This window comes from Oncorhynchus tshawytscha, unplaced genomic scaffold (assembly GCF_018296145.1).
Source record: "Oncorhynchus tshawytscha isolate Ot180627B unplaced genomic scaffold, Otsh_v2.0 Un_contig_6805_pilon_pilon, whole genome shotgun sequence".
NCBI lineage: Eukaryota > Metazoa > Chordata > Actinopteri > Salmoniformes > Salmonidae > Oncorhynchus > Oncorhynchus tshawytscha.
Genome location: NW_024609391.1, coordinates 1 through 25,000, shown reverse-complemented (window position 1 = coordinate 25,000; position 25,000 = coordinate 1). Strand labels below are relative to the sequence as shown.

The window sequence follows — 25,000 nt, the reverse complement described above, 5'->3', positions numbered from 1 at the left end:
ACACACACACACACCAAACACACACACACCAAACACATACGCACACACCAAACACACACTAAACACACACACACACACAGAGACTTAACTCACAGGTAGTTGGTGACGTTGGTGACCTCTGGGAAAGATGCCCTGGAGGCCATGGAGGGCAGAGAGAGCCTGGCAGAGGTTAGCACGTTGCCACCCTGTTCAGGAGACACAAACAGAGGTTAAAGATCAGGGGTCAACTCATCCTCAAAACACCTCACGTTGTCTGAAAAGGTTTTATAAAATGGTGAGTCTGGACTAAAGTGGACAGTCAAAATGTAATGGGTCACAAAACAGTCTGGGTGGAGTTAAACACCTCCTAGGAAACAGTCTGGGTGGAGTTAAACACCTCCTAGGAAACAGTCTGGGTGGAGTTAAACACCTCCTAGGAAACAGTCTGGGTGGAGTTAAACACCTCCTAGGAAACCGTCTGGGTGGAGTTAAACACCTCCTAGGAAACAGTCTGGGTGGAGTTAAACACCTCCTAGGAAACAGTCTGGGTGGAGTTAAACACCTCCTAGGAAACAGTCTGGGTGGAGTTAGTTAAACACCTCCTAGGAAACAGTCTGGGTGGAGTTAAACACCTCCTAGGAAACAGTCTGGGTGGAGTTAAACACCTCCTAGGAAACAGTCTGGGTGGAGTTAAACACCTCATAGGAAACAGTCTGGGTGGAGTTAGTTAAACACCTCCTAGGAAACAGTCTGGGAGTTAAACACCTCATAGGAAACAGTCTGGGTGGAGTTAAAACACCTCCTAGGAAACAGTCTGGGTGGAACAGTTAAACACCTCCTGGAAACAGTCTGGGTGGAGTTAAACACCTCCTAGGAAAAGTCTGGGTGGAGTTAGTTAAACACCTCCTAGGAAACAGTCTGGGTGGAGTTAAACACCTCATAGGAGACAGTCTGGGTGGAGTTAGTTAAACACCTCCTAGGAAACAGTCTGGGTGGAGTTAGTTAAACACCTCCTAGGAAACAGTCTGGGTGGAGTTAGTTAAACACCTCCTAGGAAACAGTCTGGGTGGAGTTAAACACCTCCTAGGAAACAGTCTGGGTGGAGTTAGTTAAACACCTCATACTATAGACATCTCTCCTACAGACTATATGACAATACTACCTACTGACCAAACAAACAAACAAAACAAACAAACAAACAAAACAGACAAACAAACTACTGGAAACATCTCTCCTACAGAGTATAGGATAAGACTACCTACCTACTGGAGACATCTCTCCTACAGAGTATAGGATAAGACTACCTACCTACTAGAGACATCTCTCCTACAGAGTATAGGATAAGACTACCTACCTACTGGAGACAAACAAACAAACAAAACAAACAAACAAACAAAATAAACAAACAAACAAACAAAACAGAGTATAATAAGACTACCTGGAGACATCTCTCCTACAGAGTATAGGATAAGACTACCTACCTACTGGAGACATCTCTCCTACAGAGTATAGGATAAGACTACCTACCTACTGGAGACATCTCTCCTACAGAGTATAGGATAAGACTACCTACCTACCGAACAAACAAACTAACAAACTACTGGAAACATCTCTCCTACAGAGTATAGGATAAGACTACCTACCTACCGAACAAACAAATTAACAAACTACTGGAAACATCTCTCCTACAGAGTATAGGATAAGACTACCTACCTACTGGAGACATCTCTCCTACAGAGTATAGGATAAGACTACCTACCTACTGAACAAACAAACTAACAAACTATGGAGACATCTCTCCTACAGAGTATACCTAAGACTAACAAACTACCTACTGGAGACATCTCTCCTACAGAGTATAGGATAAGACTACCTACCTACTGGAGACATCTCTCCTACAGAGTATAGGATAAGACTACTACCTACTGGAGACATCTCTCCTACAGAGTATAGGATAAGACTACCTACCTACCTACCTACCGAACAAACAAACAAACAAACTACTGGAAACATCTCTCCTACAGAGTATAGGATAAGACTACCTACCTACCTGGAGACATCCTACCTACAGACAAACAAAGACTACCTAACTACTGGAGACATCTCTCCTACAGAGTATAGGATAAGACTACCTACCTACCGAACAAACAAACTAACAAACTACTGGAAACATCTCTCCTACAGAGTATAGGATAAGACTACCTACCTACTGGAGACATCTCTCCTACAGAGTATAGGATAAGACTACCTACCTACTGGAACATCTCTCCTACAGAGTATAGGATAAGACTACCTACCTACTGAGAAACATCTCTCCTACAGAGTATAGGATAAGACTACCTACCTACCGAACAAACAAACTAACTACTGGAAACATCTCTCCTACAGAGTATAGGATAAGACTACCTACCTACTGGAGACATCTCTCCTATAGGATAAGACTACCTACCACACGCCTATGAAACATTCCAGCTATGTAAGCTGATAGGCCTATTGGGTAGGCCTGTCCTGTCTTACCAACGCCATGGTGGTGATATTAACAAAGAATTCCCCCCGAAATACCAAACCTCACATATCTATTTCCCACACAGTCACGCGGTCTGATGTCATGCACCTTCGCCACTAAGCCTGTGTCCCTAACGGTACCCTATGAAGCGTGACACTTTCTAAACAGAGCCCGGTGGGCCCAAGTCAACAGTAGTGCACTACAGTATTTAGGGAGGCATGTAGGATGCAGAACCAATCAGAACCCATCACTCACTGTGATGTCACCAGTAGAGATGGGATGTTTGATGTGGCGACTCTCAGGTCTCAGATTATGCGGTGGTGTCAGCCGAGGAGACAAAGAGATGAATTATTCTCTCTGTCTCTCTATTCTCTCTCTCTCTATTTTCTCTTTCTCTCAATCTCTATTCTCTCTCTCTGTCTCTCTAATATCTCTCTCTCTCTCTATTTTCTCTTTCTCTCAATCTCTATTCTCTCTCTCTGTCTCTCTATTATCTCTGTCTCTCTATTCTCTCTCTCTCTATATATATATATATATCTTTCTCTATTCTCTCTCTCTCTATTCTCTCTCTAAATATACATACATCTTTCTCTATTCTCTCTCTCTCTCTATTCTCTCTCTAAATATATATATATCTTTCTCTATTCTCTCTCTATTCTCTCTCTATTCTCTCTCTATTCTCTCTCTATTCTCTCTCTCTCTCTATATATATATCTTTCTCTATTCTCTCTCTTCTATATATATATCTTTCTCTATTCTCTCTCTCTCTATATATATATCTTTCTCTATTCTCTCTCTCTATATATATATATATCTTTCTCTATTCTCTCTCTCTATATATATATATCTCTCTCTATTCTCTCTCTCTTCTCTCTCTCTATATATATATATATATATCTCTCTATTCTCTCTCTCTCTATATATATATATATCTCTCTCTATTCTCTCTCTCTCTATATATATATCTTTCTCTATTCTCTCTCTCTCTATATATTCTCTCTCTATTCTCTCTCTCTATATATATATATATATCTTTCTCTATTCTCTCTCTCTATATATATATATATATCTCTCTATTCTCTCTCTCTATATATATATATCTCTCTCTCTATTCTCTCTCTCTCTATATATATATCTTTCTCTATTCTCTCTCTCTATATATATATATATATATCTATTTCTCTTCTCTCTCTATATATATATCTTTCTCTATTCTCTCTCTCTCTCTATATATTATATATCTCTATTCTCTCTCTCTCTATATATATATATATATCTTTCTCTATTCTCTCTCTCTATATATATATATATATCTCTCTCTATTCTCTCTCTCTCTATATATATATCTTTCTCTATTCTCTCTCTCTCTATATATATATATCTCTCTCTATTCTCTCTCTCTCTATATATATATATATATATCTTTCTCTATTCTGTATCTCTCTATTCTCTCTCTCTCTCTATATATATATATATATCTTTCTCTATTCTCTCTCTATTCTCTCTCTATTCTCTCTCTATTCTCTCTCTATTCTCTCTCTATTCTCTCTCTATTCTCTCTCTATTCTCTCTCTATTCTCTCTCTCTCTATATATATATATATCTTTCTCTATTCTCTCTCTCTATATATATATATCTTTCTCTATTCTCTCTCTATTCTCTCTCTATTCTCTCTCTATTCTCTCTCTATTCTCTCTCTATTCTCTCTCTATACTTTCTCTATTCTCTCTCTATATATATATCTCTCTCTATTCTCTCTCTCTCTATATATATATATATCTCTCTCTATTCTCTCTCTATTCTCTCTCTATTCTCTCTCTATTCTCTCTCTATTCTCTCTCTCTATTCTCTCTCTATTCTCTCTCTATATATATATATCTTTCTCTATTCTCTCTCTATATATATATCTTTCTCTATTCTCTCTCTATATATATATCTTTCTCTATTCTCTCTCTATATATATATATATATATATATATCTTTCTCTATTCTCTCTCTATTCTCTCTCTATTCTCTCTCTATTCTCTCTCTATTCTCTCTCTCTATTCTCTCTCTATTCTCTCTCTCTCTTATCTCTCTCTATTCTCTCTCTATTCTCTCTCTATTCTCTCTCTATTCTCTCTCTCTATTCTCTCTCTATTCTCTCTCTATTCTCTCTCTATTCTCTCTCTATTCTCTCTCTATTCTCTCTCTATTCTCTCTCTATTCTCTCTCTATTCTCTCTCTATTCTCTCTCTATTCTCTCTCTTTCTCTCTCTATTCTCTCTCTATTCTCTCTCTCTTCTTTGGGAAACTTTACTATTCAGGTGTTCATTGTTGGTGCATCACTGCCATGCTGCCGTGAGTTGAGGAGTAGTGCCATCTAGTGGTCGTAGTTGACATTTACAACACTCTGTGCATTCAAAATCATGGCAACAGTATTGTCTCTGATTCCACCCATTCTCTATTCTCCCTCTATTCTCCAACACTGATGGCATCTCTAATATTGATTTTCTGATTCTCCCTCTATTCTCCTCCTTCTCTCCCTCTCACTAATATTGATTTTCTGATAGACCTCCCCATTCTCCCTCCCTTCTCCCTCTATCCCTCTCAACACTGATGGCATCTCTAATATTGATTTTCTGATAGACCTCCCACAGCTCCCTCCCTCCCTCTCTCACTAATATTGATTTTCTGATAGACCTCCCTATTCTCCTCTATTCCTCCCTCCCTATTCCCTCCCTCCCTCCCTCCCTCCCTCTCTCCCTCCCTCCCTCCCCCATAACACTGATGGCTCTCTCTATTCTTTTCTGATAGACCTCTCCCTCTCCCTCCCTCCTTCATACCTGGTCTATAACACTGATGGCATCTCTCTATTGATTTTCTGATAGACCTCCCTCAGCTCCCTCCCTCCCTCCCTCCTTCATACCTGGTCTATAACACTGATGGCATCTCTAATATTGATTTTCTGATTCCTCCCTATTCTCCCTCCCTCCCTCCCTCCCTCCCTCCCTCCCTTCTCCCTCCCTCCCTCCCTCCCTCCCTCCCCATAACACTGATGGCATCTCTAATATTGATTTTCTGATTCCCACAGCTCCCTCCCTCTCCCTCCTTCATACCTGGTCTATAACACTGATGGCATCTCTAATATTGATTTTCTGATAGACCTCCCACAGCTCGCTCTTCCGGTATTCTCTCAGCAGCTTGCTCAGGTAGTTCTTGTCAAACTCTACCTGAATGTAGACGGGGGAAAGGTTATTAATGTATTCAGTATATGTTACACGTTGTTTTAGAAGGGAAAACTCCTAACCTTCCCACTTAGTCATCATTAGTGAATATATAACTGAAGGAAAGTTAGTTGACCATCTAGAGTCCATGATTGTCAATAATAAAAATGATACCAGTTGAAAATCTGGCAAGCAGTTGATTGTCCCTGATAATGTCCAATTATAATAAATGATATTTCAGTCCCTCAGAGCTAAGGGCTACCTGACTCCCCATCATAATGTCCAATCCCTAATAAATGATATTTCAGTTGAAACATGGCCTCCTATACACTTGTCCCCATGATAATGTCTAATTATAATGATTTTCAGTGAAACCTCCCACTGAGCTACTGACTCCCTCCCCATGATAATGTCCAATTATAATAAATGATATTTCTATAGATTGGCCTCCAGAGTCCCTCCCTCCTACTGACTTGTCCCACATAATGTCCAATTATAATAAATGATATTTCAGTTGAAACATGGCCTGCAGAGCTCCTGACACTTGTCCCCATGATAATGTCCAATTATAATAAATGATATTTCAGTTGAAACATGGCCTGCAGAGCTAAGGGCTACTGACTTGTCCCCATGATAATGTCCAATAATAAAAAAATGATATTTCAGTTGAAACATGGCCTGCAGAGCTAAGGGCTACCTCCCACAGTCCAATTATAATAAATGATATTTCAGTTGAAACATGGCCTGGAGCTAAGGGCTACTGACTTGATAATTTTAATGATATCTACTGACTTGTCTCTCCAGTGGTGGTAAAACCTTGAGTCCAGCGATGTCTTCCACTGCAGTCAGACAATGGTCAAAAAGGCCTGGGGAGAGACCGTACATCAGGTCTAATATTGGGGAGAGACCGTTCAGGTCAAAGGCCTGGGGAGAGACCGTCCCACAGTCAGACAATGGTCAAGGCCTGGGGAGAGACCGTACACAGTCAGGTCAAAGGTCAAATGCCTGGGGAGAGACCGTACACAGTCAGGTCAAAGGTCAAAGGCCTGGGAGAGACTGTACACAGTCAGGTCAAAGGCCTGGGGAGAGACCGTACACAGTCAGGTCAAAGGTCAAAGGCCTGGGGAGAGACCGTATATCAGTCATATGTTCAAAGGCCTGGGGAGAAACAGTCAGCTAACCTTCAAACTGGGAGTCATCAGTCAGGTCAGTGAATACCATAACAGTCAGAAGTCAAAGTTGGGAGAGACCGACCCAGAGTCAAAGGCCTGATAATGTCCAATTCAGCTAATCAAATGATATTTCAGAGAAACAGTCAGGTCAAAGGTCAGAGGCCTAGGGAGAGACTGCTGACAGTCAGGTCAAAGGTCAAAGGCCTGGGGAGAGACCGATGACAGTCAGGTCAAAGGTCAAAGGCCTGGGGAGAGACCGTACAGTAGTAAGGTCAATAATAACCGACATAGTCAGGTCAATGATATTTCAGTCAAAGGCCTGGGGAGAGACCGTTACTGACTTGTCCCCATGATAATGTCCAATTATAATAAATGATATCTACTGACAGTCAGGTCAAAGGTCAAGTGGTGGTAACCGTTGAGTCAGGTCAAAGGCGATGACCGCACACAGTCAGGTCAAAGGTCTGTGGAGAGACCGACACAGTCAGGTCAAAGGTCAAAGGCCTGGGAGAGACCGTATACAGTCAGGTCAAAGGTCAAAGGCCTGGGGAGAGACCATACACAGTCAGGTCAAAGGTCAAAGGCCTGGGGAGAGACCGTACACAGTCAGGTCAGAGACCTGGGAGAGACCGTACACAGTCAGGTCAAAGGCCTGGGGAGAGGCCGTACACAGTCTGATAACAGAGTTTATACAGTCAGGCCAGAGACCTGGGAGAGACCGTACACAGTCAGGTCAGAGACCTGGGGAGAGACCGTACAGTCAGGTCAAAGGCCTGGGGAGAGACCGTATACAGTCAGGTCAAAGGTCAAAGGCCTGGGGAGAGACCGTACACAGTCAGGTCAGAGACCTGGGGAGAGACCGTCAAAGGCAGAGACTGGGGAGAGACCGACAGTCAGGTCAAAGGCCTGGGAGAGACCGTATACAGTCTGGTCAAAGGTCAAAGGCCTGGGGAGAGACCGTACAGTCAGGTCAGAGACCTGGGAGAGACCGTACAGTCAGGTCAGAGACCTGGGGAGAGACCGTACACAGTCAGGTCAGAGACCTGGGGAGAGACCGTATACAGTCTGAGTTAACAGAGGTTATTCAGTCAGGTAATGATATGATACCTGATGAAAGTCCAGGTAATGATATGATACCTGATGAAGGTCCAGGGTAATGCTATGATACCTGATGAAGGTCCAGGGTAACGATATGATACCTGATGAAGGTCCAGGGTAACGATATGAAACCTGATGAAGGTCCAGGGTAATGATATGATACCTGATGAAGGTCCAGGGTAACAAAATGATACCTGATGAAGATCCAGGGTAATGATATGATACCTGATGAAGGTCCAGGGAAACGATATGATAACACCCCTGATGAAGGTCCAGGGTAACGATATGATACCTGATGAAGGTCCAGGGTAATGATATGATACCACACCGGATGAAGGTCCAGGGTAATGAGATGATACCTGATGAAGGTCCAGGGTAATGATATGATACCTGATGAAGGTCCAGGGTAACGATATGATACCTGATGAAGGTCCAGGTAATGATATGATACCTGATGAAGGTCCAGGGTAACGATATGATACCTGATGAAGGTCCAGGGTAACGATATGAAACCTGATGAAGGTCCAGGGTAATGATATGAAACCTGATGAAGGTCCAGGGTAACGATATGAAACCTGATGAAGGTCCAGGGTAATGATATGAAACCTGATGAAGGTCCACACCCTGATGAAGGTCCACGGTAACGATATGATACCTGATGAAGGTCCAGGGTAATGATATGATACCTGATGAAGATCCAGGGTAATGATATGATACCTGATGAAGGTCCAGGGTAATGATATGATACCTGATGAAGGTCCAGGGTAACGATATGATACCGATGAAGGTCCAGGGTAATGATATGATACCTGATGAAGGTCCAGGTAATGAGATGATACCTGATGAAGGTCCAGGGTAATGGGATGATACCTGATGAAGGTCAGGGTAATGGTATGAAACCTGATGAAGGTCCACGGTAACGATATGATATCTGATGAAGGTCCAGGGTAACGATATGATACCTGATGAAGGTCCAGGGTAACAAAATGATACCTGATGAAGGTCCAGGGTAATGATATGATACCTGATGAAGGTCCAGGGTAACGATATGAAACACCCTGATGAAGGTCCAGGGTAACAAAATGATACCTGATGAAGGTCCAGGGTAACGATATGATACCTGATGAAGGTCCAGGGAAACGATATGATACCACCCCTGATGAAGGTCCAGGGTAACGTATGATACCTGATGAAGGTCCAGGGTAATGATATGATACCACACCGATGAAGGTCCAGGGTAATGATATGATACCTGATGAAGGTCCAGATGAAGGTCCAGGGTAATGATATGATACCTGATGAAGGTCCAGGGTAATGAGATGATACCTGATGAAGGTCCAGGGTAATGGGATGAAACCTGATGAAGGTCCAGGGTAACGATATGATACCTGATGAAGGTCCAGGGTAACGATATGAAACCTGATGAAGGTCCAGGGTAATGGTATGAAACCTGATGAAGGTCCACGGTAACGATATGATACCTGATGAAGGTCCACGATAATGATATGATACCTGATGAAGGTCCAGGGTAACGATATGATACCTGATGAAGGTCCAGGGTAACAATATGATACCTGATGAAGGTCCAGGGTAATGATTTGATACCTGATGAAGGTCCAGGGTAATGATATGATACCTGATGAAGGTCCAGGGTAACGATATGATACCTGATGAAGGTCCAGGGTAATGATATGAAACCTGATGAAGGTCCAGGGTAACGATATGAAACCTGATGAAGGTCCAGGGTAATGATATGATACCTGATGAAGGTCCAGGGTAATGGGATGATACCTGATGAAGGTCCAGGGTAACAATATGATACCTGATGAAGGTCCAGGGTAATGGTATGAAACTGATGAAACCACGGTAACGATATGATGATGAAGGTCCAGGGTAACGATATGATACCTGATGAAGGTCCAGGGTAATGATATGATACCAAACCTGATGAAGGTCCAGGGTAACGATATGATACCTGATGAAGGTCCAGGGTAATGATATGATACCTGATGAAGGTCCAGGGTAATGATATGAAACCTGATGAAGGTCCAGGGTAACGATATGATACCTGATGAAGGTCCAGGGTAATGATATGATACCTGATGAAGGTCCAGGGTAATGATATGATACCTGATGAAGGTCCAGGGTAATGATATGATACCTGATGAAGGTCCAGGGTAATGGGATGATACCTGATGAAGGTCCAGGGTAATGATATGATACCTGATGAAGGTCCAGGGTAATGATATGACACCTGATGAAGGTCCAGGTAATGATTTGATACCCGATGAAGGTCCAGGGTAATGATATGATACCTGATGAAGGTCCAGGGTAATGATATGATACCTGATGAAGGTCCAGGGTAACGATATGATACCACCTGATGAAGGTCCAGGGTAACGATATGATACCACACCTGATGAAGGTCCAGGGTAACTATATGATACCTGATGAAGGTCCAGGGTAATGATATGATACCACACCCTGATGAAGGTCCAGGGTAATGATATGATGCCTGATGAAGGTCCAGGGTAATGATATGATACCTGATGGTCCAGGGTAATGAGATGATACCTGATGAAGGTCCAGGGTAATGATATGATACCACACCTGATGAAGGTCCAGGGTAACGATATGATACCACACCTGATGAAGGTCCAGGGTAACTATATGATACCTGATGAAGGTCCAGGGTAATGATATGATACCACACCTGATGAAGGTCCTGGGTAATGATATGATGCCTGATGAAAGTCCAGGGTAATGATATGATACCTGATGGTCCAGGTGATATGATACCACCCTGATGAAGGTCCAGGGTAATGATATGATACCACCTGATGAAGGTCCAGGGTAATGATACGATACCTGATGAAGGTCCAGGGTAATGATATGATATCTGATGAAGGTCCAGGGTGATGATATGATACCTGATGAAGGTCCAGGGTAACTATATGATACCTGATGAAGGTCCAGGGTAATGATTTGATACCACCCTGATGAAGGTCCAGGGTAATGATATGATACCTGATGAAGGTCCAGGGTAACGATATGATACCTGATGAAGGTCCAGGGTAATGATATGAAACCTGATGAAGGTCCAGGGTAACGATATGAAACCTGATGAAGGTCCAGGGTAACGATATGAAACCTGATGAAGGTCCAGGCAACGATATGATACCTGATGAAGATCCGGAAGGTCCAGGGTAACGATATGATAACCTGATGAAGGTCCAGGGTAATGATATGATACCTGATGAAGGTCCAGGGTAATGATATGATACCTGATGAAGGTCCAGGGTAATGATATGATACCTGATGAAGGTCCAGGGTAATGAGATGATACCTGATGAAGGTCCAGGGTAATGATATGATACCTGATGAAGGTCCAGGGTAATGATATGACACCTGATGAAGGTCCAGGGTAATGATTTGATACCTGATGAAGGTCCAGGTAATGATATGACACCTGATGAAGGTCCAGGGTAATGATATGCTACCTGATGAAGGTCCAGGGTAATGAGATGATACCTGATGAAGGTCCAGGGTAATGGGATGATACCTGATGAAGGTCCAGGGTAATGCTAAGGTATTATTTATTATCTCTGCATCGTAGAGTTATCAGAAGGCAATAGAGGTACCATATGAATAGCCAGCCTGATAGCCAGCCTGATAGCCAACCTGATAGCCAGGGTAATGCCAAGATAGCCAATTCCTGATAGCCAGCCTGGTATAGCCAGCCTGATAGCCAGCCTGATAGCCAGCCTGATAGCCAACCTGATAGCCAGCCTGATAGCCAACCTGATAGCCAGCCTGATAGCCAGCCTGATAGCCAGCCTGATAGCCAACCTGATAGCCAACCTGATAGCCAGCCTGATAGCCAGCCTGATAGCCAGCCTGATAGCCAACCTGATAGCCAACCTGATAGCCAGCCTGATAGCCAGCCTGATAGCCAGCCTGATAGCCAGCCTGATAGCCAGCCTGATAGCCAACCTGATAGCCAGCCTGATAGCCAGCCTAAATGGATGGAGAGAATCGGCCTATATCTGTCACAGTGTTATAGAAGAGAGTCGGTGTGTGTGTGTGTGTGTGTGTGTGTGTGTGTGTGTGTGTGTGTGTGTGTGTGTGTGTGTTTGTTTGTTAGTTGAGGTGCTGCAGCTCTATCTGTGAGTCCTCCTGTCAGTCTGTCTCCGTTCAGTTTCGAGGCCGTAGCGGCTGTTCCTGTGACGTGACAGTGACTGAGTGGTCATGTGACACCCGCTCTTAAGGATGAGCTTGACGTAGTTGAGTCGTCAGTGACGAAGACAGAAACATAGATCGAACTGAAATGAACTCAATTTAAGTTGATTTCAATCGAACTACATTCATATGATGAAATTAAACTGAATTGCTCACACGCTCGTGTATCTCCTCGTTGATGGTGGGCTTGCGGTTGGTGGCACGAGGTACTTTGAGCCAGTTCACTAGAGGCTTGATGGTCAGACCCTGGAAGAGAGAGAGAGAGACAGAGCGAGAGAGACAGAGAGAGAGAGAGAGAAAGAGAGAGAGACAGAGACAGAGAAAGACAGAGAGAGAGAGGGGGGGGGATGAAAGGGGGTGAATGAGGGTGAAAGAGGAGGGGGTGGAATGAAAGAGGAGGGGGGTGAATGAGGGAGAGAAAGAGGGGGGTGAAAGAGGAGGGGGTGAATGAGGGAGAGAGAGAGGGGGTGAAAGAGGAGGGGGTGAATGAGGGAGAGAAAGAGGGGGTGAAAGAGGAGGGGGTGAATGAGGGAGAGGAGAGGGGGGTGAAAGAGGGGGTGAATGAGGGAGAGAGAGCGTGAAAGAGGGGGTGAGGGGAGAGAAGAGAGGGGGTGAAAGAGGAGGGGGTGAATGAGGGAGAGAGAGAGGGGGGGGGGTGAAAGAGGAGGGGTGAATGAGGGAGAGAGAGAGGGGGGTGAAAGAGGAGGGGGTGAATGAGGGAGAGAGAGAGGGGGTGAAAGAGGAGGGGTGAATGAGGGAGAGAAAGAGGGGGTGAAAGAGGAGGGGGTGAATGAGGGAAAGAGAGAGAGGGGGTGAATGAGGGAGAGAGAGAGAGGGGGCAGTGAAAGAGGAGGGGTTGAATGAGGGAGAGAGAGAGGGGGGTGAAAGAGGAGGGGTGAATGAGGGAGAGAGAGAAAGAGGGGGGGTGAATGAGAGGAGGGGGTGAAAGAGGAGGGGGTGAATGAGGGAGAGAGAGAGAGAGAGGGGGGGTGAAAGAGGAGGGGGTGAATGAGGGAGAGAGAGAGGGGGTGAAAGAGGAGGGGGTGAATGAGGGAAGAGGAGGGGGGTGAATGAGGGAGAGAGAGAGAGACAGGAGGAGACAGAGAGAGATGGGGTGAAAGAGGGGGGTGAATGAGGGAGAGAGAGAGGGGAATGAGGGAGAGAGAGAGAGGGGGTGAAAGAGGAGGGGGTGAATGAGGGAGAGATAGAGAGGGGGTGAAAGAGGAGGGGGTGAATGAGGGAGAGATAGAGAGGAGGGGGGAAAGAGGGGGTGAATGAGGCAGAGAGAGAGAGAGGGGGGAAAGAGGGGGGTGAATGAGGGAGAGAGAGAGGGGGTGAAAGAGGGAGAGAGGGAAGAAGCAAAGAAGGAGTTACAGGAGATTAGTAATGTAAATCCCTCCCATTCACACTCAGCTCATGGCGCCACAGGGATAAACACTGAGTGTGGACAGGAACACACCAGGCCCCTCCCCATAAACACTGAGTGTGGACAGGAACACACCAGGCCCCTCCCCATAAACACTGAGTGTGGACAGGAACACACCAGGCCCCTCCCCATAAACACTGAGTGTGGACAGGAACACATCAGGCCCCTCCCCATAAACACTGAGTGTGGACAGGAACACACCAGGCCCCTCCCCATAAACACTGAGTGTGTACAGGAACACACCAGGCCCCTCCCCATAAACACTGAGTGTGGAGAGGAACACACCAGGCCCCTCCCCATAAACACTGAGTGTACAGGAACACATCAGGCCCCTCCCCATAAACACTGAGTGTGGACAGGAACACATCAGGCCCCTCCCCATAAACACTGAGTGTGGACAGGAACACACCAGGCCCCTCCCCATAAACACTGAGTGTATACAGGAACACACCAGGCCCCTCCCCATAAACATTGAGTGTGGACAGGAACACACCAGGCCCCTCCCCATAAACACTGAGTGTGGACAGGAACACACCAGGCCCCTCCCCATAAACATTGAGTGTGTACAGGAACACACCAGGCCCCTCCCCATAAACACTGAGTGTGTAGAGGAACACACCAGGCCCCTCCCCATAAACACTGAGTGTGTACAGGAACACACCAGGCCCCTCCCCATAAACACTGAGTGTGGACAGGAACACACCAGGCCCCTCCCCATAAACACTGAGTGTGGACAGGAACACACCAGGCCCCCTCCCCATAAACACTGAGTGTGTAGAGGAACACACCCCCTCCCCATGTTCTGACATCACTGGATCAATACACAGATAAATCACATCTTGATTCTGCATGTCAATATGATTATCAATGTCGGACAACAAGCACTAGATAGACAGTGTGTTGGATCAGGCAGAGCAAGGTCAGCCTGGGGCTCAGATCAGTGTGTTGGATCAGGCAGAGCAAGGTCAGCCTGGGGGCTCAGATCAGTGTGTTGGATCAGGCAGAGCAAGGTCAGCCTGGGGGCTAGACAGTGTGTTGGATCAGGCAGATGAAGGGCCTAAACAGATCAGTGTGTTGGATCAGGCAGAGCAAGGTCAGCCTGGGGCTCAGATCAGTGTGTTGGATCAGGCAGATGAAGGTCAGCCTGGGGCTCAGATCAGTGTGTTGGATCAGGCAGAGCAAGGTCAGCCTGGGGCTCAGATCAGTGTGTTGGATCAGGCAGAGCAAGGTCAGCCTGGGGGCTCAGATCAGTGTGTTGGATCAGGCAGAGCAAGGTCAGCCTGGGGGGCTCAGATCAGTGTGTTGGATCAGGCAGATGCAAGGCTCAGATCTCTGTTGAGTCAACAGAAAAACAAGCACAGATAGACAGTGTGTTGGATCAGGCAGAGCAAGGTCAGCCTGGGGGCTCAGATCTCTCCAAGCCTGTTGAGTCAACAGAAAAACAAGCACTGACTGGGTTTGATGTATTAGCTGGAACAAAAAGCCTGCACACATTCCACAAAGGGGTGAGAGTAGATGTCATGTCTTCCCGGTATGGGGACCTCTCTATATATGATCATAGGTCTAATCATAGAATTATGTACAGTATAGAATCCCTTTTAATTGAATAAGGATTTATATGGACATGATAGTGAAGATCAGTCGTTTCATTTTTAAAATGTATTAACACAACCGGTCATGATGTTTTCATCTGATTGGCTGACAGGCTAATGTAAGCTACCTGGGCGCGTTGTTCAGGGGCGGCTGAACGACAGGGAGGGTGAGGGAATAGCTGCTACGTCTCATGTTTCTGCTTATCATTTCTGTCATTTTGTTAGAAGGCTGTTTGTTAGTCAACGTGTCTATAATTAGATACGTGCAGCTCCTCTTCTGCCGTTAAGCTGACGTTCCTCCGGAACGCTCGATAAAACCCTGATCGGCAGAATGATGTCATAAATCAATAGAACGATCAACGCATCATGGACAATCTAGCTGACATCGGGTAAAGTTCTCTCTTCCATTTCTGGTTCTCTCTCTCACACGGAGCGAGAACATTTGTGGACCAGGGAGATTTCCGTTTGACCGGATTAAAAGAAAATGGAAAGCTGTGAAAATGATCCATCATGCTGAAAGAAATACATTGTATTTCTCCATTCTGGTTCCCGAGATAAAATGAACTTTTGGTCTATCATTTTAATGCACGGAACACCTAGTTCTGCAGGAGTTCATATTACAGTAATCTACATGAGTCCTACAGTCAGTGTCCAGACTTCAGATAATATTATAATAGACTACAGTCAGTGTCCAGACTTCAGTTAATATTATAATAGACTACCTACAGTCAGTGTCCAGACTTCAGTTAATAATATGATAATAGACTACAGTCAGTGTCCAGACTTCAGTTAATATTATAATAGACTACAGTCAGTGTCCAGACTTCAGTTAATATGATAATAGACTACAGTCAGTGTCCAGACTTCAGTCAATATGATAATAGACTACAGTCAGTGTCCAGACTTCAGTTAATATTATAATAGACTACAGTCAGTGTCCAGACTTCAGTGAATATTACAATAGACTATAGTCAGTGTCCAGACTTCAGTTAATATTATAATAGACTACAGTCAGTGTCCAGACTTCAGTTAATATTATAATAGACTACAGTCAGTGTCCAGACTTCAGTTAATATTATAATAGACTACAGTCAGTCAGTGTCCAGACTTCAGTTAATATTATAATAGACTACAGTCAGTGTCCAGACTTCAGTTAATATTATAATAGACTACAGTCAGTGTCCAGACTTCAGTTAATATTATAATAGACTACGGTCAGTGTCCAGACTTCAGTTAATATTATAATAGACTACAGTCAGTGTCCAGACTTCAGTTAATATGATAATAGACTACAGTCAGTGTCCAGACTTCAGTTAATATGATAATAGACTACAGTCAGTGTCCAGACTTCAGTCAATATGATAATAGACTACAGTCAGTGTCCAGACTTCAGTCAATATGATAATAGACTACAGTCAGTGTCCAGACTTCAGTTAATATTATAAGTCAGAGACTTCATGAGACTACAGTCAGTGTCCAGACTTCAGTTACTATTATAATAGACTACAGTCAGTGTCCAGACTTCAGTTAATATGATAATAGACTACAGTCAGTGTCCAGACTTCAGTTACTATTATAATAGACTACAGTCAGTGTCCAGACTTCAGTTAATATGATAATAGACTACAGTCAGTGTCCAGACTTCAGTTAATATTATAATAGACTAGTCAGTGACCAGACTTCAGTTAATATTACTTTTGGACATGGCCAAAAGTAATGCACTATATAGGGAATAGGGTGCCATATTGGATACACCTGCTCTCTGTTCGCTCACATTATCCACTACCAAACATTATCCACTACCGCACATTATCCACTACCACACATCATCCACTATCACACATTATCCACTATCACACATCATCCACTACCACACATCATCCACTACCACACATCATCCACAATCACACATCATCCACAATCACACATTATCCACTATCACACATCATCCACTATCACACATCATCCACTATCACACATTATCCACTACCGCACATTATCCACTAACACACATCATCCACTATCACACATTATCCACTACTGCACATTATCCACTACCACACATTATCCACTACCACACATTATCCACTATCACACATCATCCACTATCACACATTATCCACTACCGCACATTATCCACTACCACATATTATCCACTATCACACATCATCCACTAACACACATCATCCACTATCACACATCATCCACTATCACACATTATCCACTACCGCACATTATCCACTAACACACATCATCCACTATCACACATCATCCACTATCACACATTATCCACTACCGCACATTATCCACTACCACACATCATCCACTATCACATCATCCACTACCGCACATGATCCACTACCGCACATCATCCACTATCACACATTATCCACTACCACATATTATCCACTACCGCACATTATCCACTAACACACATCATCCACTATCACACATTATCCACTATCACATATCATCCACTACCTCATTATCCACTATCACACATTATCCACTATCACACATCATCCACTAATCACATGATCCACTATCACACATCATCCACTAATCACACATCATCCACTAATCACATTATCCACTATCACACATCATCCACTATCACACATCATCCACTATCACATGATCCACTCACACATCATCCACTATCACACATCATCCACTATCACATCATCCACTAACCCACATCATCCACTATTACACATTATCCACTATCACACATCATCTACTAGTGTATAATTCACTATCACACATTATCTACTATCACACATTGTCCACTATTACACATTATCCACTACCACATCATCGACTAGTGTATAATTCACTATCACACATTATCCACTATCACCCATTATCCACTATCACACAGTATCCACTACCACACATCATCTACGCGTGTATAATCCATAAATCAGCCAGAGTGACCTCTGGACAGGACACTAGTCTATCTCCTGTTTCTGTAGAGTAGGTACTCCCACTGGACAGGACACTAGTCTATCTCCTGTTTCTACAGCGTGAGGCAGTTCACCTGGACAGGACACTAGTCTATCTCCTGTTTCTGTAGAGTAGGTACTCCCTCTGGACAGGACACTAGTCTATCTCCCTGTTTCTGTAGAGTAGGTACTCCTCTGGACAGGACACTAGTCTATCTCCTGTTTCTGTAGAGTGAGGCAGTTCACCTGGACAGGACACTAGTCTATCCCCTGTTTCTGTAGAGTGAGTACTCCCCTGGACAGGACACTAGTCTATCCCCTGTTTCTGTAGAGTAGGTACTCCCTCTGGACAGGACACTAGTCTATCTCCTGTTTCTGTAGAGTGAGGTACTCCTCTGGACAGGACACTAGTCTATCCCTGTTTCTGTAGAGTAGGTACTCCCTCTGGACAGGACACTAGTCTATCTCCTGTTTCTGTAGAGTAGGTACTCCCTCTGGACAGGACACTAGTCTATCTCCTGTTTCTGTAGAGTGAGTACTCCCTCTGGACAGGACACTAGTCTATCTCCTGTTTCTGTAGAGTAGGTACTCCTCTGGACAGGACACTAGTCTATCTCCTGTTTCTGTAGAGTAGGTACTCCTCTGGACAGGACACTAGTCTATCTCCTGTTTCTGTAGAGTAGGTACTCCCTCTGGACAGGACACTAGTCTATCTCCTGTTTCTGTAGAGTGAGTACTCCTCTGGACAGGACACTAGTCTATCTCCTGTTTCTGTAGAGTGAGTACTCCTGGACAGGACACTAGTCTATCTCCTGTTTCTGTAGAGTAGGTACTCCCTCTGGACAGGACACTAGTCTATCTCCTGTTTCTGTAGAGTGAGTACTAAATATATCTAGTATTAAAATATCTATTAAAATATCTCTAGTATTAAAATATTTAATGAAATATCTCTAGTATAAAATATCTCTAGTATAAAAATATATCTAGTATTAAAATATCTCTAGTATAAAATATATCTAATTAAAATATCTCTAGTATTAAAATATTTAATGAAATATCTCTAGTATAAAAATATCTCTAGTATAAAATATATCTAGTATTAAAATATCTCTAGTATAAAATATATCTAGTATTAAAATATATCTAGTATTAAAATATCTCTAGTATTAAAATATGTATTAAAATATCTCTAGTATTAAAATATCTCTAGTATAAAATATATGTATAAAATATCTACAAAATATATCTAGTATTAAAATATCTCTGGTATTAAAAAAAAAATATCTCTAGTATTAAAATATCTCTAGTATTAAAATATCTCTAGTATTAAAATATCTCTAGTATTAAAATATCTCTAGAAAAATATCTATTAAAATATCTCTAGTATTAAAAATATCTAGTATAAAATATGTATATAAAATATCTCTAGTATAAAATATAAAATATCTCTAGTATTAAAATATCTCTAGTATTAAAATATCTCTATATTAAAATATATCTAGTATTAAAATATAGTATTAAAATATCTCTAGTATTAAAATAAAATCTCTAAAATATCTCTTGTATAAAAATATTACAATATCTCTAGTATTAAAATATCTCTGATATTAAAATACGTATAGTATTAAAATATTTAATAAAATATCTCTAGTATAAAATATATCTAGTATTAAAATATCTCTAGTATTAAAATATATCTAGTATAAAATATCTCTGGTATTAAATATCTCTAGTATTAAAATATCTCTAGTATTAAATTATATCTAGTATTAAAATATTTATAGTATAAAATATGTATTAAAATATCTCTGGTATCAAATATATCTAGTATTAAAATATCTCTAGTATTAAAATATCTCTAGTATAAAATATCTCTGGTATTAAATATCTCTAGAATAAAATATGTATTAAAATATCTCTAGTATAAAATATGTATTACAATATCTCTAGTATTAAAATATCTCTAGTATAAAATATGTATTACAATATCTCTAGTATTAAAATATCTCTAGTATAAAATATGTATTACAATATCTCTAGTATTAAAATATCTCTGGTATCAAATATCTCTAGTATTAAAATATCTCTAGTATTAAAATATCTCTAGTATTAAAATATCTCTAGTATTAAAATATGTATTACAATATCTCTAGTATTAAAATATCTCTGGTATCAAATATCTCTAGTATTAAAATATCTCTAGTATAAAATATGTATTAAAATATCTCTAGTATTAAAATATGTATTAAAATATAGTATAAAATAGTATTAAAATATCTCTAGTATTAAAATATCTCTAGTAAATACTTTACCTGGAACATCACAGTGAAGAAAACCACTATGATGGTTGTGGCCACGAAGTAGTCTTTAGCCGGGACCCGTTCTGCATCCAGCAGCACCACCAAGGCAACGCCACCGCCCTCGCAGGCCACCGTACGACATCACCACCTGGTCGATCTTGTCCAATGGGACGAGGCGGAACCAGTTCAACACCCAGGTCTGCATGACCACACCTGAAAGAGATCAGAGACAGAGAATCCAACAGCTACAGTATAATACTTATCCCCCCACAGTATAAATGAAGTTGTGCCAGTACATTCTCAGACTCATCATTGAGTTCAGAGTACCATCTTGATTATTGATAAAGGACGACAGATATTCAGACACTTTTTGGAGTTAATTGAAGGAGTGATTATTTTATAATCTGTTTGGCATTAAAGGTTTTATAGAGAGGCCCGATCACTGATAAAAACACGCTGGATCCTCAAGACTCTGTTCAGTATCTGTGTGAAAGGCTAGACAAGCACCGAAAGCTGTAAAGCAAGACCCTGAAAAAGGCTCTCTCAGACAAGCACCCTGACGAAAGGCTCTCCCAGACAAGCAAAAAGGCTCTTCAGACAAGCACCCTGACGAAAGGCTCTCCCAGACAAGCACCCTGACGAAAGGCTCTTCAGAGAAGCACCCTGACGAAAGGCTCTCCCAGACAAGCACGAAAGGCTCTTCAGAGAAGCACCCTGACAAAAGGCTCTCCCAGACAAGCACCCTGACGAAAGAGAAGCACCCTGACAAAAGGCTCCCAGACAAGCACCCTGACAAAAGGCCTTTTAGAGAAGCACCCTGACAAAAGGCTCTCCCAGACAAGCACCCTGACAAAAGGCTCTTTAGAGAAGCACTGACGAAAGGCTCTTCAGAGAAGCACCCTGACAAAAGGCTCTCCCAGACAAGCACCCTGACGAAAGGCTCTTCAGAGAAGCACCCTGACAAAAGGCTCTCCCAGACAAGAACCCTGACAAAAGGCTCTTTAGAGAAGCACCCTGACGAAAGGCTAGAGAAGCACCCTGACAAAAGGCTCTTTAGAGAAGCACCCCTGACAAAAGGCTCTTTAGAGAAGCACCCTGACAAAAAGGCTCTCTCAGACAAGAATGTTGGTCAAATAAATCCACATTAAGGACAGAGAAGACTCTCTTTGTGCTGCGTAGGTCCACTCTTACCCAGGGGCTGCAATCTCTGATACATAGTAGTATAGTATTGAAATTCACCTTCAGCTATGTGTAGAGTAACAACGCTGGGTACTGAATCAATGTTTAGTAAGGCGACACACCTACCCAGGGCCCTAAAGACGAAGATGAAGATGAGCGTACAGGAGATGAGTCCTGTGTCCCAGGCCCACTTAGACTTGTCCACGGCTGAGATGCCCAGGAAGATGAAGATGATGGTTTCGGCGATGCTGGCCAGGGTTTTCATCGTGTACTTCACCGTGGTACGAGATTTCTGGGATATGTTGGCCTCCACGTACTTGTTACAGCCGATACCACAGAACGTCATTCTGAAGGAGGTGAGAGAGAGAGAGACAGAGGACAGGAGAGGACCAGGGTCCAGATTCACAAAACACTTTCTTAAATGCAAAAAAATTAACAAGTTCATAAGATAGTTCGTAAGTGCAATTCCTCAACAATATCTTAAGATTTTATGATTTTCTTACAAACTCCTCAAACATCTTCTCACGTATCTTCTTTAAGATGTTTGTTGTTAGGCAACCCATTTAGCTATCGAGCTAGCTAGCAATGGCAAAAATAATCAATACTTAATAAAATGATCAATACTTAAAATAATCAATATTTAAAATAATCAATACTGAAACTTTCAGATATAGTTTGAGAGTGAATTATGTACAATTGATTTTCATGAGCTGTTTTCTCTCACTGCCCAGAGTTTAGACAATGGTTGAGCTATCTTGGAATTTTAAAATATTTACAACCAACTTTATTTTCAAGATAAAATATGATTTCTTAACTTTTGCTTAAGGAGAAAAATAAGAAAACAGCAAAAGAGAATTTCCAAGAACCTTTTGAGGAATAGCAACTTTGGAACTTTCTTCTTAAGTCTAAAGTCTATAGTTAAGAGAAAACATGGCATTTTAGAAGATATTCCTTCTAAAGAGGGTTTAGAGAATCTGAGCCCAGGGCCTTAACCAGGGTTGGAGTTCGGAAGAGGACATTTTTGAAAATTGAAGTCAAACTGCAATTCTATACAATTTAAAACCTTTTTCAAATGAAGAACAGCAAAACAAGGCAAAATGACAGCCATTAACCTTGTCTGCTGTAGGTTCATTCTATACAATTTAAAACCTTTTCAAATGCTATTTGTCCATCTACAAACATTACAGAGAACAGCAAAAACAACAGGCTAAAATGACCTACCCAGCCATTATCACCTTGCCTGCTGTAGCTTATTCACCTTCCATCTACAAGCACACAGCCTGTTAGCTATACAATCTACCTACCTCAGTCCATCTACAAACACACAGTATGTTAGCTATACAATCTACCTACCTCAGTCCATCTACAAACACACACACAGTCCATCTACAAGTTATTAGCTATACAATCTACCTACCTCAGTCCATCTACAAACACACAGCCTGTTAGCTATACAATCTACCTACCTCAGTCCATCTACAAACACACAGCCTGTTAGCTATACAATCTACCTAACTCAGTCCATCTACAAACACAGCCTATTGGATATACAATCTACCTACCTCAGTCCATCTACAAACACAGCCTGTTAGCTATACAATCTACCTACCTCAGTCCATCTATAAACACACAGCCTGTTAGCTATACAATCTACCTAACTCAGTCCATCTACAAACACAGCCTATTGGATATACAATCTACCTACCTCAGTCCATCTATAAACACACAGCCTGTTAGCTATACAATCGACCTACCTCAGTCCATCTACAAACACAGCCTGTTAGCTATACAATCTACCTACCTCAGTCCATCTACAAACACACAGCCTGTTAGCTAACAATCTACCTCAGTCCATCTACAAACACACAGCCTGTTAGCTATACAATCTACCTACCTCAGTCCATCTATAAACACACAGCATGTTAGCTATACAATCTACCTACCTCAGTCCATCTATAAACACAGCCTGTTAGCTATACAATCTACCTACCTCAGTCGATCTACAAACACACAGCCTATTAGCTATACAATCTACCTACTCAGTCCATCTACAAACACAGCCTGTTGGATATACAACTGTAATGTTATGAAGGGGGAGATATGAGACATGATTCACACCTCGACACGAGAATCAGTGATGAAAACAAAATTTGTCATAAGCTTACAACTGTATTGTTTGGATGTTGGTTGTATTTTTAATGTTGGTCTGTAGAAGATAGGTCCTGTTGAGATGTTCATATTGTAACATAGTGGTTGTATTGTAATGTAGGTCTATAGGGAAGATAGGTCCTGTTGAGATGTTCATATTGTAAACATACAGTGGTTGTATTGTAATGTAGGTCTATAGGGAGGATAGGTCCTGTGGAGATGTTCATATTGTAACATAGTGGTTGTATTGTAATGTAGGTCTGTAGGGAAGATAGGTCCTGTTGAGATGTTCATATTGAAACATACAGTGGTTGTATTGTAATGTAGGTCTATACACACACACACACACACACACACACACACACACACACACACACACACACACACACACACACACACACGCACACGCACACACACAGACACCCTAATGACAGCGGAATAAAAAAATATATTAGAAATGTGAAGTGAGTTTAAATGCAACATCTTTTTGAGTACAGACCATCACATTTTCTGTGGTGATTTCTAGAACACATACTAAAGATGTACTCACGACAAGATGGCGGACAGAGAGAAGAGCTCAGCGGTGAGGTAGGCCAGGTAGACCATGAGGAAGACCAATAGAGGCTCAATGATGCGGACCTTCTTGGTGAAACGTGTGATGAAGGCTAGGAGAGCAGCAAAGATCAGACCCACCATGGTCCCCCCAATACTGACGATGAGGAATGAGGCTGAGGAGGGAGAGGAGGGAGAGAAGGACGGAGATGGGGAGGAGGAGGAGGAAGGGTGGAGGGAGACAGGGAGGAAGAGGAGAGGGGTGGAGGAAGATGGGGAGACAGGGAGGAAGAGGAGAGGGGGTGGAGGAAGATGGGGAGACAGGGAGGAAGAGGAGAAGGAAGATGGGGAGGTGGAGGAGGAAGGGTAGAGGGAGACAGGGAGGAAGAGGAAGATGGGGAGGAGGAGGAGGGTGGAGGGAGACAGGGAGGAAGATGGGGAGGAGGAGGAAGGGTGGAGGGAGACAGGGAGGAAGAGGGGGAGGAGGAGGAAGGGTGGGGGAGACAAGGAGGAGGAGGAAGGGTGGAGGGAGAGAGAGGAAGGGTGGAGAGAGAGGGGAGGAGGAAGAGAGGAGGCATAGGGGACGTGGGAGAGTCTTTAGGTTCAGAGACAGGAAATCAGGAGAGGTCTCATAGTGGCTATGCAGAGCATGGTGTGT

At 42.6% G+C, this 25,000-nt stretch overlaps 1 pseudogene; it reads right to left on the bottom strand.

Annotated features, from left to right (window-relative positions):
* The window catches only part of LOC121844703, a 35,838-nt pseudogene extending 11,279 nt beyond the window's left edge, over positions 1-24,559 (bottom strand).
* Between the last annotated feature and the right edge of the window lie 441 nt (positions 24,560-25,000).